General features: G+C 51.7%; 1 protein-coding gene across 1 annotated transcript in view; it reads right to left on the bottom strand.

Annotated features, from left to right (window-relative positions):
- Positions 1–15927, bottom strand: part of RNF215 (ring finger protein 215) — a 30787-nt gene that overhangs the window by 6532 nt on the left and 8328 nt on the right. The window lies entirely within an intron of this gene.

Below are 15927 nucleotides of genomic sequence, written 5' to 3' on the forward strand. Positions count from 1 at the left end.
CTCAGCCGCTCGGGCGCCCAGACTGAGCCACGCGCGCCCTCTGGTGGCGGCGGAGAACCGCGGCGGCGGGGCAAACTGGGCAGGGGCGGAGCCCGGGTGCTGGTACTGAGGCTGAAGTCAGAGGGAGAAGCGGTCACAGCCAGCCAGGTGGTCAGCGCAGACACGAACAGCGGAGGCCAAGGGACATCAGTCGACTGGGCGACCTGGGGAAACAGAGACACGACCGGGTCCCGAGAACAGAACGGGGAATGTCTGGGGACCAGGACGCCGGCCCTTGCACTGCTGGGGACTCAAGGTGTGGCCAAGTCATGCCCACCTCTTCCCCGGCCTCTGCTTCTCCACCAGGTGGAAAACCAGAGGAGGCAGAGAACCAGAGCCTGGCGTGGGTAACAAAGCGGGGAGGCTGGGGCAAGGGTCGCAGGAGGATAGGGAGAGGGCTGGACAAAACAGGCAAGTGCACGGTTCCTCTGTGGGGCAGAGAGGCCGGGCCCCTCCTCGCGTCTGTGAAATGGGCATGCAACCCAGCACCGTCTTACCCCAAGGAACCTCTGATGCCTACTGGAACGCCAAAGTTCCACGACGACGCTCCTAAAACTTGCTCTTTTCTCCGAGGGTTGGGATTGCTAAGGGCTGGCTGAAATCTGAGCCTTTTTAAAAGTGTATCGCAAGGGACCAGCAGATGGCAGAATAGTTATGTCCCTGGACTCCCCCGTAGTCAAGCCTTGGAGCTTGCGTGCTTAAAACGCAAGCGTCTGCGTGTGCGAGCGAACCCAAGATCCAGAGGAGACTGGAGGAGAAGGGATTACGGCGTGGGCACTCCCCTCCCCGTGATATCTCGCTTTCGGTCTCTCTGTCTCTCTGTCTCCAGCAATTCTGTATATTTTCAAACATACAGGAAAACTGGAAGAATTGTACAGTGAAACCCTCATAACCACTAATGTGGAATGGCCAAGATGCTCCTGTAGAAGAAAAAGTTGGGGAGAAGGCTGGACTGTAGTCTAATGTTTAAGGGAGCTGGATCCCACATGGCCAAGCTTAGTTTGAATCTTGGTTGTCCCAGCTTAAAAGCCATACCAAATCCAAAGAGGATAGAGAAATGGAGAAGGGATTGTGGAGTGACCAAGACCCATTAGGGGTGCTTTCTTCCTCTTTCTCTGTCTCTCTCTGGCAAGTGCATCCACCCCGTGGGGGGGTGGAGAGAAAGGAAGAAGAAAGAAAGAAAGAGAGAGAGAGAGAGAGAGGGAGGGAGGGAGAGAGGGAAGGAGGGAGAAAGGAAGGAAAGAAGAAAGGGAATGAAAAAAAGAATAAGATGAGGAGAATTAAACAGCCTGATAAGGCCAGCAGGTGGCATGGGGGTTGAGGCACTGGACTCCCACATGGCCAATTAGAGTTCAAGTCCTGGATCTGGAGATTTGCTTTCTCACTTCCCCTCTCTCTTTCTCTGTCTCTCTCCCTCTCTGGTGAGTATATGTGCCTATAGCAAATTTACGAAGTAATAATAATAAATAAAAATTGGGGACCAGCAGATGGCATAATGGTTACACTGCTGGACTCCCACATGGCTGACTGCAGTTTGAGTGCTGAACCCAGAAGCTTGAAACTTATGCCAGGCTCGCATGTGTGTGCATGCCCAAGATCCTGAGAGGAGAATGGAGGTGAAGGGATTGTGGTGTGGCCATCCCCACGGGGTGTGTGTGTGTGTGTGTGATTTCTCTCTTTTTGTCTCTCTCCCGCTCTGGTGAGCGTGCATGCCCTATAGCAAAAGTCTCTCTCAAAAAATTAATTAGTTAACACTTTAGAAATAGGCGTCTAGCATTCCAATGACAACACATTTGAGGCAAGTAGTTATTGGGGAAATACAAAGGCAAAAAATAAATGATCTGATTGGTTTGCAATTTCAAAATTGCCCCCTTTAAGGTAACTTGTTGGAAAATTCCCAGTCACATAATCATAAGTTAGGTAGCTACCTAACATAACGTTTATCAGAAATGACCCAGGTTAGACTGGCCCGAGTAAAATTGTGCTGGGGTAATGGAAGAGTAAGGCATGTGGGAAGTTCCCGGTTTTGCATCAGAGGTCTTGTTTTGGGTCAAGTCCTGGATCTGGCAGCTCTCTCTCCTCTTTGGTGAGTGCATATGCTTCATATCACATTTCTAGAAAATAATAAATAAAATTAAGAAAATAATTTTTAAAAGGAATTAAAAAAATAAATCTTAACAACTCTCAAGCCTTTAAGAATGTCAAGACTGCGGACCAGCAGTTAGCATCATGGCTATGTCGCTGGACTCCCATGTAGTCGACTGCAGTTTAAGTCCCAGACCTGGTGGCTTAAACTCACACCGGGCGTGTGTGCGTGCATGCCCAAGATCCCGAGAGGAGGATGGAGAAGAAGGGATTGCGGCATGGCCATCCCCCCCTGGGGGGTGATTTCTCGCTTTCTGTCTCTCTGTCTCTCTCTGACTTTCTGGCAAGTGCACGCACCCTACAGGAAAAAACTCTCAATAAATAAATAAATAAATAAATAAAAGAATGTCAAGACTGGAGGCCAGCAGGTAGTATAGTGGTTAAGGCCCTACAAGGCTGACCACAGTTCAAGTCCTGAACATGGAGGCTTGAAAATCATACCAGGCACATGTGAGTGCATGCCCAAAATCCCAGGAGGAGAATGGTGGAGAAGGGATTACAGTGGGGCCATCCGTCTTGGAGGATAATTTCTCATTTTCTCTCTCACAGTCTCTCTCCAGTGAGCACAGGTGCCCTATGGCAAAAACCTTTTTAAAAAAATCTTAAAACAGTTGTGTGTGGACAAGGCGCCAGAAGTGGCGTGGTTGTTAGGCGCCAGAAGTGGCGTGGTTGTTAGGCAACTGGATCTCACATGACCAACCGTGAGGTTTGAGCTCCAGACCCAGTGGCTTGAAAAACATGCTGGTCGCATGCGTGTACATGCCCAAAATTCTGAGAGGAGAATGGAGGAGAAAGAATCCCAACGTGGCCATCCTCCCTGGGGGTGCTTTCTTCCTTTCTCTCCATCTCTCCGCGAGTGCATGCACCCTATAGCAAATGAAAAGGAAGGAGGAGGAGGAGGGACAAGGTACTGAGACAGGCCACAACAAGGATGGAGCTTGAAAACATTGCACGGAGACACCCAAGGCCATGTGGTATATGATTCCATTCCTAGGAAGTAGCTGAAGGAGGTAAATGCCTAAGGGACAGAAAGCAGATTGGTGTCCATGGGTAGCAGGGCATGGCTAATGGGGAGAGGGTTTTCTTTCCAGGTAACAAAAATATTTTGGAACCAGACAGAGGTGATGTGTACACAACATTGTGAACATACTAAATGCCACTAGATTTTTCACTCAAAGGAAAACAAAACACTTGATTAAAAACAGCGGCAGAGGGGCCGGCAGGTGGTGTGGTGGTTGGGGGTACTGGACTCTCACATGACTGACTGTGGTTTGAGTCCCAGACCTGGCAGCTTTCTCTCTCTCTCTCTCTCTCTCTCTCTCTCTCTCTCTCTCTTTCTCTCCCTCTCTGATTCTGTCCCTCTCTGGTGAAATTAAAAATAAATAAATAAATAAAGTTAAAAAAAAATAAAAAGGAACCAGCAGATGGCATAATGGTTATGTCACTGGACTCCCACATAGTCGACAGCAGTTCAGGTTCCAGATCTGGCAGGTTAAAATTCATGCTGGGGAGGACCAACAGATGGTGTAATGGTTACATTGCTGGACTCCTATGTAGTTGACTTCAGTTCGAGTCCCAGACATGGCAGCTTAAAATGTGTGTGCATCCATGTACAAAATCCCCAGAGAGTGGAGGAGAAGGGATTGCAGCCTGGCCATCCCCTTGGAGGGTGATTTCTCACTTTCTGTCTCTCTGTCTTTCTCTGTCTCCCTGGCGAGTGCATGCACCCTATAGCAAAAATCTCTATTAAAAATAATGATGATAATAATAATAACAATAATAAACCTCATGTTGGGTGCGCTTATGTATACACCCAAAATCCCGAGAGGAGAATGGAGGAGAAAGGATTGCAGCATAACCATCCCCTCTTGGGGGGTGATTTCTCACTTTCCCTGTCACTGTCTTTGTCTCTCCAGCAAGTGCACACGCCCTACGGCAAAAACCTCAAAACAAAAACAGAAACAAGCAAACGGCATGCAGGACTGTTTTTTTTTTTCAGGGAAGCTTTCATATGTAACAAAACTGTAGAGAACGGATAGGTCAGTTCATGAGAAACAGGGAGAAACCCCAGGGGCTCCTATGGTATCTGTGACAGTCTGCTTTTTAAATTACACAAGTGGGGGGCCAGCAGGTGGCGTGGTGGTTAAGGCGTTGGACACTCCCACATGCCCGACCACAGCTCAAGTCCCAGACCTGGTGGCTTGCTTTTGCACTCTCTCTCAATCTGTGTGTGTGTGTGTGTGTGTGTGTGTGTGTGTGTGTGTGTCTGGTCAAATTGAAATAAATGAATGGCTAAATAAAATTAAATAAATAGTTCTTTTTTTAAAAAAGTACATCTAGAATTTAAAAAGAAATAAATAAATTGCGTGGGTGTTCATTGTATCATTCCTTATTTGTGCATGCAGTCCATATTCTCTCAAATGCAAGAAATCACTCTTTGTAAGTTGCAGAACGCATGGGGGAGCCCCCTTGGTGCCCGTGCAAAGCCTTGATCCTCTGACGCTGTGAATGTCCCAGGCTGTCTCTCAGCACAATGACAAGGCTGCAAAGACACACCCTGTGATTAGCCAGGCTGTTGGCTCCAAGGTCTACTTAGCCCTGCAGCAGCCCTGCCAACGTGGCGGTAACCGGAGTTACTCTGTGGTCTGTCCTCCCACGGGGAAACTTGTGTCATCCTGGAAAAGGCAAGAGCTCGAGGTTGCAGCCTCTGAGTGGGCGCTGCAGTCCAGCCCAGCCCAGCCCAGCCAGGCTCTTCTGCCATTGGATGGGATTGGGCCGGGGCTGGGGCAGGAGTGTAAGCCCAGGAAGGAATCAACACAGCCTAAGACGAGATGAGTGACCACGAGGCCCTGCCTGGGAGGACAGCATCTGAGGGGGAGGAACTGGAGGACCTCAGAAGGACAGGGAGGGATCCCAGCTGGGAGATCCGGGCAGACAAGGTGGTGACCTGCAGGAAAGAGGCCTCGATTGCTTCGTCTTGTCTCACCTTTCTAAAGTTACAGGAGATTCTAGGAAGAAATGAAGCTGATATGAAGGTGTGAGGCATGGAATGTGGTCGAGGTGGGGTGGTGACAAGTGGGAACAGGCATGTGGCAATGTCATTCTTGGGGCTTGAGCACTTGCTGCTCTTCCTTCCTTTAAAATGGGTTCTTCAATCGGATGCCAAGCTGTGCAGGTGCCATAGAGCGGAGGAGGCGTTCTGCTGGCCCACGGCAGCTGGTGCTCTGGGGAGATGAGGGGCAGGGACAACGAATCCTCACCCAGGATAAGGTCCTATTCGGCCACCAGGAACCAAGAAGGGCAATGCCATCAAGTCGCCACCAGGGGGCAGGCTGGTCCTGGAGAACAGGACCACAGTGGGACCCAAGGTTGGTTTCTATGTTTTGCACAAAAAGGGCTTTGATTGGCCAGCTGTGGTGAAGCAGGAGTTACATCATGCTCAGATGTTGGGAACACATGGGAAGGCCCGGGGTTCAGGTCCCGAGGTCTCGGTACACATACCTCCATGATCCAGGTAGGGGTGATCATGGAGTGAAAGGCCCTGTTAGACAAGCCTCTCTCTGTCTCTGTCTCTCCCTTTCTCATGAAGTTCATTAATTAACTAGTTTTTCGAGGGCCTTGAGGAAGGCAGCGCCTAGCTCACAGAAATACATCACCACTGGGGACTTCAGGCTTGGTCTCAACAAGAGGGGCAGGATGAGGGATGGCGTCAGGGGAACGTGGTTTTTTTTGTTTGTTTTTGATTGTTTTGTTTTTAGGTTTTTGTCATAGGGTGCATGTGCTTGCCTGAGAGAGACAGAAAGAAGGAAAGTGAGAAATCACCCCTCAGGGAGATGACCACAGAGCAATCCCTTCTCCACCATTCTCCTCTTGGGTTTGTTTGTTTGTTTGAGAGATTTTTGCTATAGGGCATGTGCACTCGCCAGAGAGAGAGACAGAGAGAAATCAGCCCCCGGGGGGATGGCCACGGCACAATCCCTTCTCCTCCAGTCTCCTCTCTGGACCCTAGGCACATCTGCACACATACCCAGTGTGAATTTTAAGTCGCTGGGTCCAGGACTCGAACCATGGTGGAGTGTGAGTCCAGTCATGTAACCATTATGCCACTTGCTGGGTGTTTTGTTTTTTGGTTTTTGGTTTTTGGTTTTTTAAGTTTTCCTTTATTCCATGAGCAAAAAAGAGAGAGCGAGAGAGCACCAGCATGGAGTTCTATTAAAAATAATGATGATAATAATAATAACAATAATAAACCTCATGTTGGGTGCGCTTATGTATACACCCAAAATCCCGAGAGGAGAATGGAGGAGAAAGGATTGCAGAATAACCATCCCCTCTTGGGGGGTGATTTCTCACTTTCCCTGTCACTGTCTTTGTCTCTCCAGCAAGTGCACACGCCCTACGGCAAAAACCTCAAAACAAAAACAGAAACAAGCAAACGGCATGCAGGACTGTTTTTTTTTTTCAGGGAAGCTTTCATATGTAACAAAACTGTAGAGAACGGATAGGTCAGTTCATGAGAAACAGGGAGAAACCCCAGGGGCTCCTATGGTATCTGTGACAGTCTGCTTTTTAAATTACACAAGTGGGGGGCCAGCAGGTGGCGTGGTGGTTAAGGCGTTGGACACTCCCACATGCCCGACCACAGCTCAAGTCCCAGACCTGGTGGCTTGCTTTTGCACTCTCTCTCAATCTGTGTGTGTGTGTGTGTGTGTGTGTGTGTGTGTGTGTGTGTCTGGTCAAATTGAAATAAATGAATGGCTAAATAAAATTAAATAAATAGTTCTTTTTTTAAAAAAGTACATCTAGAATTTAAAAAGAAATAAATAAATTGCGTGGGTGTTCATTGTATCATTCCTTATTTGTGCATGCAGTCCATATTCTCTCAAATGCAAGAAATCACTCTTTGTAAGTTGCAGAACGCATGGGGGAGCCCCCTTGGTGCCCGTGCAAAGCCTTGATCCTCTGACGCTGTGAATGTCCCAGGCTGTCTCTCAGCACAATGACAAGGCTGCAAAGACACACCCTGTGATTAGCCAGGCTGTTGGCTCCAAGGTCTACTTAGCCCTGCAGCAGCCCTGCCAACGTGGCGGTAACCGGAGTTACTCTGTGGTCTGTCCTCCCACGGGGAAACTTGTGTCATCCTGGAAAAGGCAAGAGCTCGAGGTTGCAGCCTCTGAGTGGGCGCTGCAGTCCAGCCCAGCCCAGCCCAGCCAGGCTCTTCTGCCATTGGATGGGATTGGGCCGGGGCTGGGGCAGGAGTGTAAGCCCAGGAAGGAATCAACACAGCCTAAGACGAGATGAGTGACCACGAGGCCCTGCCTGGGAGGACAGCATCTGAGGGGGAGGAACTGGAGGACCTCAGAAGGACAGGGAGGGATCCCAGCTGGGAGATCCGGGCAGACAAGGTGGTGACCTGCAGGAAAGAGGCCTCGATTGCTTCGTCTTGTCTCACCTTTCTAAAGTTACAGGAGATTCTAGGAAGAAATGAAGCTGATATGAAGGTGTGAGGCATGGAATGTGGTCGAGGTGGGGTGGTGACAAGTGGGAACAGGCATGTGGCAATGTCATTCTTGGGGCTTGAGCACTTGCTGCTCTTCCTTCCTTTAAAATGGGTTCTTCAATCGGATGCCAAGCTGTGCAGGTGCCATAGAGCGGAGGAGGCGTTCTGCTGGCCCACGGCAGCTGGTGCTCTGGGGAGATGAGGGGCAGGGACAACGAATCCTCACCCAGGATAAGGTCCTATTCGGCCACCAGGAACCAAGAAGGGCAATGCCATCAAGTCGCCACCAGGGGGCAGGCTGGTCCTGGAGAACAGGACCACAGTGGGACCCAAGGTTGGTTTCTATGTTTTGCACAAAAAGGGCTTTGATTGGCCAGCTGTGGTGAAGCAGGAGTTACATCATGCTCAGATGTTGGGAACACATGGGAAGGCCCGGGGTTCAGGTCCCGAGGTCTCGGTACACATACCTCCATGATCCAGGTAGGGGTGATCATGGAGTGAAAGGCCCTGTTAGACAAGCCTCTCTCTGTCTCTGTCTCTCCCTTTCTCATGAAGTTCATTAATTAACTAGTTTTTCGAGGGCCTTGAGGAAGGCAGCGCCTAGCTCACAGAAATACATCACCACTGGGGACTTCAGGCTTGGTCTCAACAAGAGGGGCAGGATGAGGGATGGCGTCAGGGGAACGTGGTTTTTTTTGTTTGTTTTTGATTGTTTTGTTTTTAGGTTTTTGTCATAGGGTGCATGTGCTTGCCTGAGAGAGACAGAAAGAAGGAAAGTGAGAAATCACCCCTCAGGGAGATGACCACAGAGCAATCCCTTCTCCACCATTCTCCTCTTGGGTTTGTTTGTTTGTTTGAGAGATTTTTGCTATAGGGCATGTGCACTCGCCAGAGAGAGAGACAGAGAGAAATCAGCCCCCGGGGGGATGGCCACGGCACAATCCCTTCTCCTCCAGTCTCCTCTCTGGACCCTAGGCACATCTGCACACATACCCAGTGTGAATTTTAAGTCGCTGGGTCCAGGACTCGAACCATGGTGGAGTGTGAGTCCAGTCATGTAACCATTATGCCACTTGCTGGGTGTTTTGTTTTTTGGTTTTTGGTTTTTGGTTTTTTAAGTTTTCCTTTATTCCATGAGCAAAAAAGAGAGAGCGAGAGAGCACCAGCATGGAGTCGTCATACTTCCATCCTCCCCCAGGCTTACTGAGCCCCTGATCATGGGCACGCGTGTGCCTGGCGTGTTCAGGGAGGTCTCCAGACATGAACTGAGAGTCTTCCCACGGGTCAGCCTCACAGAGTGTGGTATAACCGCTGTACCGCCAGTCAGCCTCGTGAATTAGCTCATTCGACCTCATCACAACTGCACATGGGCAGATGGTGGCTCCCATTCCGCAGATGGGACACTGAGGCACAGTGGTCCAGTAACTGTGCCAGGTGACAGAACCAGGACCTGAATCCTGGCTGGGCTCCAGAGTCAGTGGGCTCAGCCCCAGGACATTCTGCTTCTCAGAGTCTCTGGTGTGGTGTAGTCTGATCTCTTAGCTCAGATGCCGGGAGGTAGGGGTAGACATGGCAGCCTACCCTTCTGAAGACAAGTCTCTGGGCTCAGCCCAGCTAGTGCCCGAGCCAAAGCAGGGTCTCCAGCAATCTCCCCAGGCTCTCCTACCCTTTGGGGGAGCCCTGAGGTCCTGGCTCCCTGCCCCCAGCATCTGGGTTCACAGCTAACTGGGCCACCTCCTTCTAAAGGGATTTGACTCCCCGACAACTGGAGCCTGGTGAGAAAGGGCTTAGGGATTAGACAGTGATACCCAGGAAGGTAAGGGACTTACTCAGGGGGTTCGGGTGTGGGAAGTGGGGTGGGGAGAGGATTTGTGTCTTCACAAAGCTGGGGTGGACTGCGGAAGTGAGGAGGAAGTGGGGCTCCCTGGGGGAGGAGCCAGCCGGGCTGGGTTTCTCACTTTCTGTTGCGCCTTCAAAACAACACACAATAGCGGTATCATGATCTCTCTCGTTTGCGCCCTCACCGCTTTTCCAGCCATTATTTCACTTGGAATTCTCACAGCGGCCTTGGGAAAGAGAGACAGGGATTGTCTTTCCCTCCAGGTCCCAGGCACCCAGAGAAGGCAGGTGACAGGAGGCCATCGCAGCCCCATGTGGCAGGGCTGGGAACCGGGGAGGAGGCTTGAGTGGGGGCCTTTCTGCATGGCTGCATGGCTGTCTGTGAGCACAAGGGCTTTCCAGAGAGTTCCCCGGCCCTGGCCCCATGGAAGGAGAGTGTTCCACAAATATTTGCTGAAGGGTTTGAAAGACCGTTCTTTCAGACTCTCGTATCGCCGTGCCAATCTCTGCGCCACCCCTTTCTCGCTGGCACTGCAGAATCTGAGGTCAGGGCACGCGGGGGCCTCTGGTCTCCAGGCCGACATCCTCGTTTTAGTGAGAGGCAACCAAGACCCAGAGGGCATGGGCAGACTGCCCTGAAGTGCCTGGCCGCCCTTCCCCCCCACAGGATTGTGGCTGAACTGTGGCTCAACGATTCAACTCGAGAACGTGGCCTAGAGCCCAGGTTCTGCAGTCCCCGGCCGGCGCACCTGCCTATGCCCAAAACACTCTGAACTCCAGAATATAATCCCTAACTCCCGAACCTAGCAGTGCTCTCCCTGGTTCTTCCTAGATCACAGAGCTCTAGAAGCCTTCTTTCATTGTTCATACTTCCGTATTTTTCAATAATAGTAATTATTGGGCCTGGCAGGTGGCATGGTGGTTAAGACGCTAGATTCCCACACGGCCAACCATGGTTCGAGTCCCAGACCTGGTGGCTTGCTTTCTCTCCTTCCTTCTTTTTCTCTGTTGCTCTCTGGTCAAATTAAAAAACTAATAATAATGAATGAAGTTAAATAAAACAACTCTTTAAAAAATAGTAATAGTAATTATTGGGGCTGGCAGGTGGCATGGTGGTTGAGCCACTGGATTCTCACATGGCTGACCATAGACTTGGCATCTTGCTTTCTCTCTCTGGTCAAGTTGAAGAATAATAATGATAAATAAAATTCAATAAATAATTCTTTAAAAAATATTTTAAAAAAAAAAAAGTAATTTTTTTTTCTTCCGTGAAAGAGACAGGCAGGCACTCCCAACAGGGTCTTCATGCCATGATCCATCCCAGTCTCGTGGACTCCAGCCAGGAGCACGTGAGCGCACCTGTGTGCTCAGGGCGGTCCCAGTATGTCAGCTCGGGACTTTCACCTTGTAGATCTGGTTGTGCTACCTGGCCCCAGCTGCTCACACTTTCCATACTCCTTCCACCACGGTCCCCAGCAAGGGAGACTCAGAATGACACACCTGTCACAGAAGGTTCTCACGTTCAGCCTTCTGGGCCCAGGAGGAGCTGGGTTCTTCCTACGGGGCCAGGCTATTCCCTGGCGGTCACCACAACCATACGAAGCAGCCCACATCAACGTCAGGAGAGAGGGGCTTCTGGTTGGCAGAAGAGCAGATTAAGGAGAGGTTCTGGGCGATGACATTTTCTCAGAGTCTGGAAGGCTGAGAAGGATCTGGCAGGAAGAAACGGGGGACAACAGCAGCTGTGGCAGAGGTGGGAGGGCAGAGGAGTGTCTCAGGGACCACGGGGAGCTTCTCTGAATGAAATGAAAGCCTGGAGGGGTGAGCGCCCGTCAAGCCACTAGGGATGCTGGGATGAGATGGGGGGAGGCCTTGAATGGAGTCCATAGATTGGGCTGACTCCTGAAGGAACTGGGGAGCCATTGTGGATTCTTGAGCAGGAGTAACGCATACCAAGCAGAAAGGGAGGACTGTAGGGCAGGGGTTGGGAGGTAGAGAAAAGATGGGGTTGGGAAAGAGGGTCTTAGTAGCCAGCTCCAAGAAATTTACCAGATTATTTACCTAGGATTTACATGATCAGATTAACTGACTTTCACAGTGAGTCAGAGATGTACAAATTTCAGTGAAAGAAGAAGTAGGCAGCCCCAGGATTTGGGATGGGCAGATCAGGGAAGTTACTAATTCTATTTTTAAGTTGATTCTTTCTTTATTTCATGAGGCAGGAGAGAGACACTCATGGGACCCCCTGACAGGATCTCATCACACTGCAGTTTTTCTCCCAGCCTTCCAATCAGCCAGGATCATGGGCGTGCCCAGTGGGTTCAGGAAAACTTGGGATCCGATCCCTGGACCTTCCTAGATGACTCCAGTATCGGGCAGACACACCCTATTGCTTGCTGCATGCTTAATTTAGGCTGCTATCTTGGGTAATTCCGGATTCCCCGGGGTGGAGGTGAGGGACAAGTACTGCTGGGTGACAGGCAGGCAGCTCCCAGGCCAGTCCATCCCTTGCCTGAGGGCATCTGAGAGCATCAGGCCTAGAAGCCAGGGATGGTCAACTCCCAATTCTGTACAGGCTCTTGTGTGCCCACAGCCTCCCTCGCAGTCCTTCCTCAGTTACCTGACCTGCCTATCTTAGAGATCGTCCTGCTGGTCAGTGAGAAGTTAGAGCAGAAAACACGATAGAGTAAGCTGCAAAGTGCTAAAGCGATGACGTAAGAGGCTGTTCTAGTTCGAGCAAGTTCTGCTCGGTAAGGAACATCCTGCCCTAGGAAGGATAGTAGATAAAGATCTTAGCCATGGGGGCCAGTAGGTTGATGGTGGTTAGAACACTGGACTCCCGCATGGCTGATTGCGGTTCGGATCCCAGCCTTGACAGCTTGCTTTCTCACTCTCCCTTCCTCCCCATCGCTCTCTGGTGCGTGCATGTGTCCTTTAGCAAAAATAAATAAACGAATAATCAAACAGACAAATAAATAAATAAATAAAATTAGCTGTGCAGCCAGTAAGGGAGGCAGCCATACTTCATCCCAATTCCGAAGCAGACAAGTCTTAAGCTAGGGCAGAGCTACTGGACTGCCTGGACACTCTTTGTAGAGGTGCGGGCTGCAAAACTGGACCCTCCACCCTCACTCTGCACCCTGAGGGAAATCTCTAGGTTAGGGCCACATCAGGGTGACATCCTTCCAAGGGTCTCTAACTGGCCTGCTTCAACCTGCCTCTGCCTTCCCTCTGGGGGAGGAGAGAGTCCTGGGGCCTGCCTCCTGCAGAACTGAGTGCTGACCGAGGTCACTGGGGTATGACCCACAAGCCAGACTCGTAGCCACCTGGAACCCACAGCTCTGATCCCTGGTGGAGAACCAGGGAAGGAGGCCGGGAGCAGGCCCATGCTCACTGGGCCGTGGCTTTCACAGTGGCTTCCTCCCGTCCTGTGGACACTCTGCCTTCACTCCCAGCAGTGAGAAGACTCAACTCCCTCAGGCCAGGAACTGGGCACGCCACATGTATCCCGCCACTGGTGGTTTTTGACAAAATGTCATGGCTTCTTTGGGCCTCGGCGTCCCCAGCTAGTAAGTGAAGTGTGTGATCCCTGATGACCTGTTTACCTCTCCTTTCTGGGGCTCCCCCAGAACCGAGGCTCTGAGGGCCTTCTCTGCCCCCCTCTTTGACTGTAGTCACATTTCCCTCCGAAACTCTGCTCCTGCCACTGTGCTGACAGAGGATGAGTGACACTCACTTCTGTGTCCCCTCCAACTATACATTTTTTTCATTTTAATTTTTGCTATAGGGCACATGTGCTCACCAGAAAGAGAGAGAGAGAGAGAGAGAAAGAAAGAGAGATAGAAAGACAGGAAAAGTAAGAACTCACCCCTGGGGAGGATGGCCATGGTACAGTCCCTTCTCCTTCACTCTCCTCTCAGGATTTTAGGCATGCACACACATGCACCCAGCGTGTTCTTCAGGCTACTGGGTCCCAGACTAGAATTGTGGAGTTGGCCATGTGGGATCCAGCCCCTTAACCCTGACACCACCTGGGGCCCCACCCTACATTTTTTTCCTAAGGTTTCTTTTTTTTTTTTTTTTTGCCATAGGGCACGTGAGCTTGCTGGACAATGAGAGGAAAAGTGAGAAATCACCCCCCCCCGAGTATAACTACACCACAATCCCTTCTCCTCCATTCTCTTCTTGGGATTTTCGGTATGCCTGCACACATGCCCAGCATGTTTTTCAAGCTGTCAGGTTCAGAAACTCGAATCCTGGTCAGCCATATGGGAGTCCAGCACTTCAACCACCATGCCACCTGCTGGCCTCCACCCTACATTTGTATTCTTTTTTTTTTAACTACAGGACAGTGTGATCCCTAGAGAGAGAGAGAGAGAAAGCACCGCTCATGAGGAATGGTCACGCTGCAATCCCTTCTCTCTCTCTCCCTCCTTTGGGGATTCTGGGCATGCACACACACACATCCAGCATGTCTCAAGCCGCTGGGTCCGGGACTTGAACCGTGTCATCGATCTTGTGGGATCCAGCTGCCTTAACCACCACATCACCAGCTGGCCTCCACTCCAGCTCAAATGCCATTCCCTCCATGAAGCCTTCTAGAAATCTTCCAGTCCAAAGCAAAATCTCCCCCTTTAAAGCTCCCGGAACTTGCCGCCTCCCCTAGCGAGGTCCACACTTGTATTCTAGTTGATGTGCCTGCTTCTTGGGAAGGGCAGGATGGTTTCTGCTGCATTCCTGGGTCCCAGAATGGTGCCCACAGCCTGGCACGCAGTAGGAGGGAAGAATGGTCTGGGCCATGTGACCATGAGCTACCACAGACAGAAGTAGGATTAAAGTGCCAGTGATGGGGGAGGGGAGGCTCCTGAGCTCTGAAAGGAGGAAATGTCTTTTTTTTTTTTTCTCACTATAGGGCGTGTGCGCTCGCCAGACAGACAGAAAGAGACAGAGAGACAGAAAGCAGGAAATCCCCCCCCAGGGGGGATGGCCATGCCGCAATCCCCTCTCCTCCATTCTCCTCTCGGGATCTTGGGCACGCACGCACACGCGCCCGGCGTGAGTTTAAGCCACCGGGTCCAGGACTCGAACCGCAGTTGACTACGTGGGAGTCCAGCGACACAGCCATTACGCTAACTGCTGGTCCCAAGGAGGAAATGTCTTCACTGCATGGGGAAGGAATGGTGACTGCGGCTTGGCTGGATGACCAGATGGCCCATACTGAACAAGAAGCCACTGGGCCGCAGTTGGTCCCCCAAGCCAGACTCACAGCTCCCTGGGAACCCAGGGCTCCGCCCTGGTCAAGAGCCAGGGAAGGAGCCCATAGCAGGCCCACGTTCACTGGCCCTCTGCTTTCATGGCGGCTACCTCATGTCTACCCTCCATCCCACCCAGGGGCTGAGGCCCAGCCAGGCAAACAGCAGAGGCATGCGGGGAGAGAGTAGAAGTGGTTATGAGACCCAGATCCTGGGCTAGGCACCCACTGAGTTACCAACAGCAGCTTCTGTCACTGCTTTGAGGTCTGGATGGCCAGCCTTCTGGTGGGAGGAGGAGTCGGAGAGAAGTTGCTTGCTCCAGCCTCATCCAAAGTGGAAGGTCTGGGATTCAAACCGACGGCATCTGATTTCCAGAGAAGCACTCCTCCACTAATTGAGGGTGCGTGCATCGTCTCTGTGGCTTTGGGGGAGTGGGGAAGGGCAGAACCAGAGGACAGGGCCCTGGGTGGGAGATAGGGGTGTGTGCTTCCTTGTCCTTCAACCTGGTGGCCTGTGCTCACCCTCCCAGCCCCAAGCGGGATTATAAACTGATGTCAGGGCACTAGGAGGGCAAGGGCCCCAGAGAGGAATGGTCAATGACCTAGGTCCCAGAGGCAGGAGTGCTGGCTAGGCTTGGGGACATCACCCACCATAAAGGCACCAGGCAAGCTCTTACCGTCTCAGGGGGAGCAGGGGAGAGGCCCTGCGCTAGGAGAGCTTGGGTGGGAAGCGCAGTACAACCAGAGAGGTGGAGAGAGAGGGGTGCACAGAGAGGTCCCTCCCTGTAGGGACCTGCTCCCCTAGGTGGGTGTGGGGTCCCTGTCCACCTCCCTCGCTCGGCACTATCTGTACTGTCCCCCTTCGTGACTCCCTGCTGGAACTGTCTCTCTGCCCGGCTTCGCTCCCCTGCCTGATCTCCAAGCGCTCATTAGACCAAACCTTTCAGCCTCCTCCTTGCTCAGCTGGGGTCACAGGTCCAGAGAACTCAGGGGTCTAGCCCAAGGTCCCATTTGGGACTGAAACCCAAGGTCATCTTCTGATGCCCACTGGCCTCAGGCCCGTTGGGCACTCCCACTCACCACCTGCCCGCGGCTCCGACCTCGGGAGCGGGCACCGTCGCACCTCGCGCCTCTCTCCCGACCCCGCCCCTCC

The sequence above is a fragment of the Tupaia chinensis genome, unplaced genomic scaffold, assembly GCF_000334495.1.
Source record: "Tupaia chinensis unplaced genomic scaffold, TupChi_1.0 Scaffold000226_1, whole genome shotgun sequence".
NCBI lineage: Eukaryota > Metazoa > Chordata > Mammalia > Scandentia > Tupaiidae > Tupaia > Tupaia belangeri.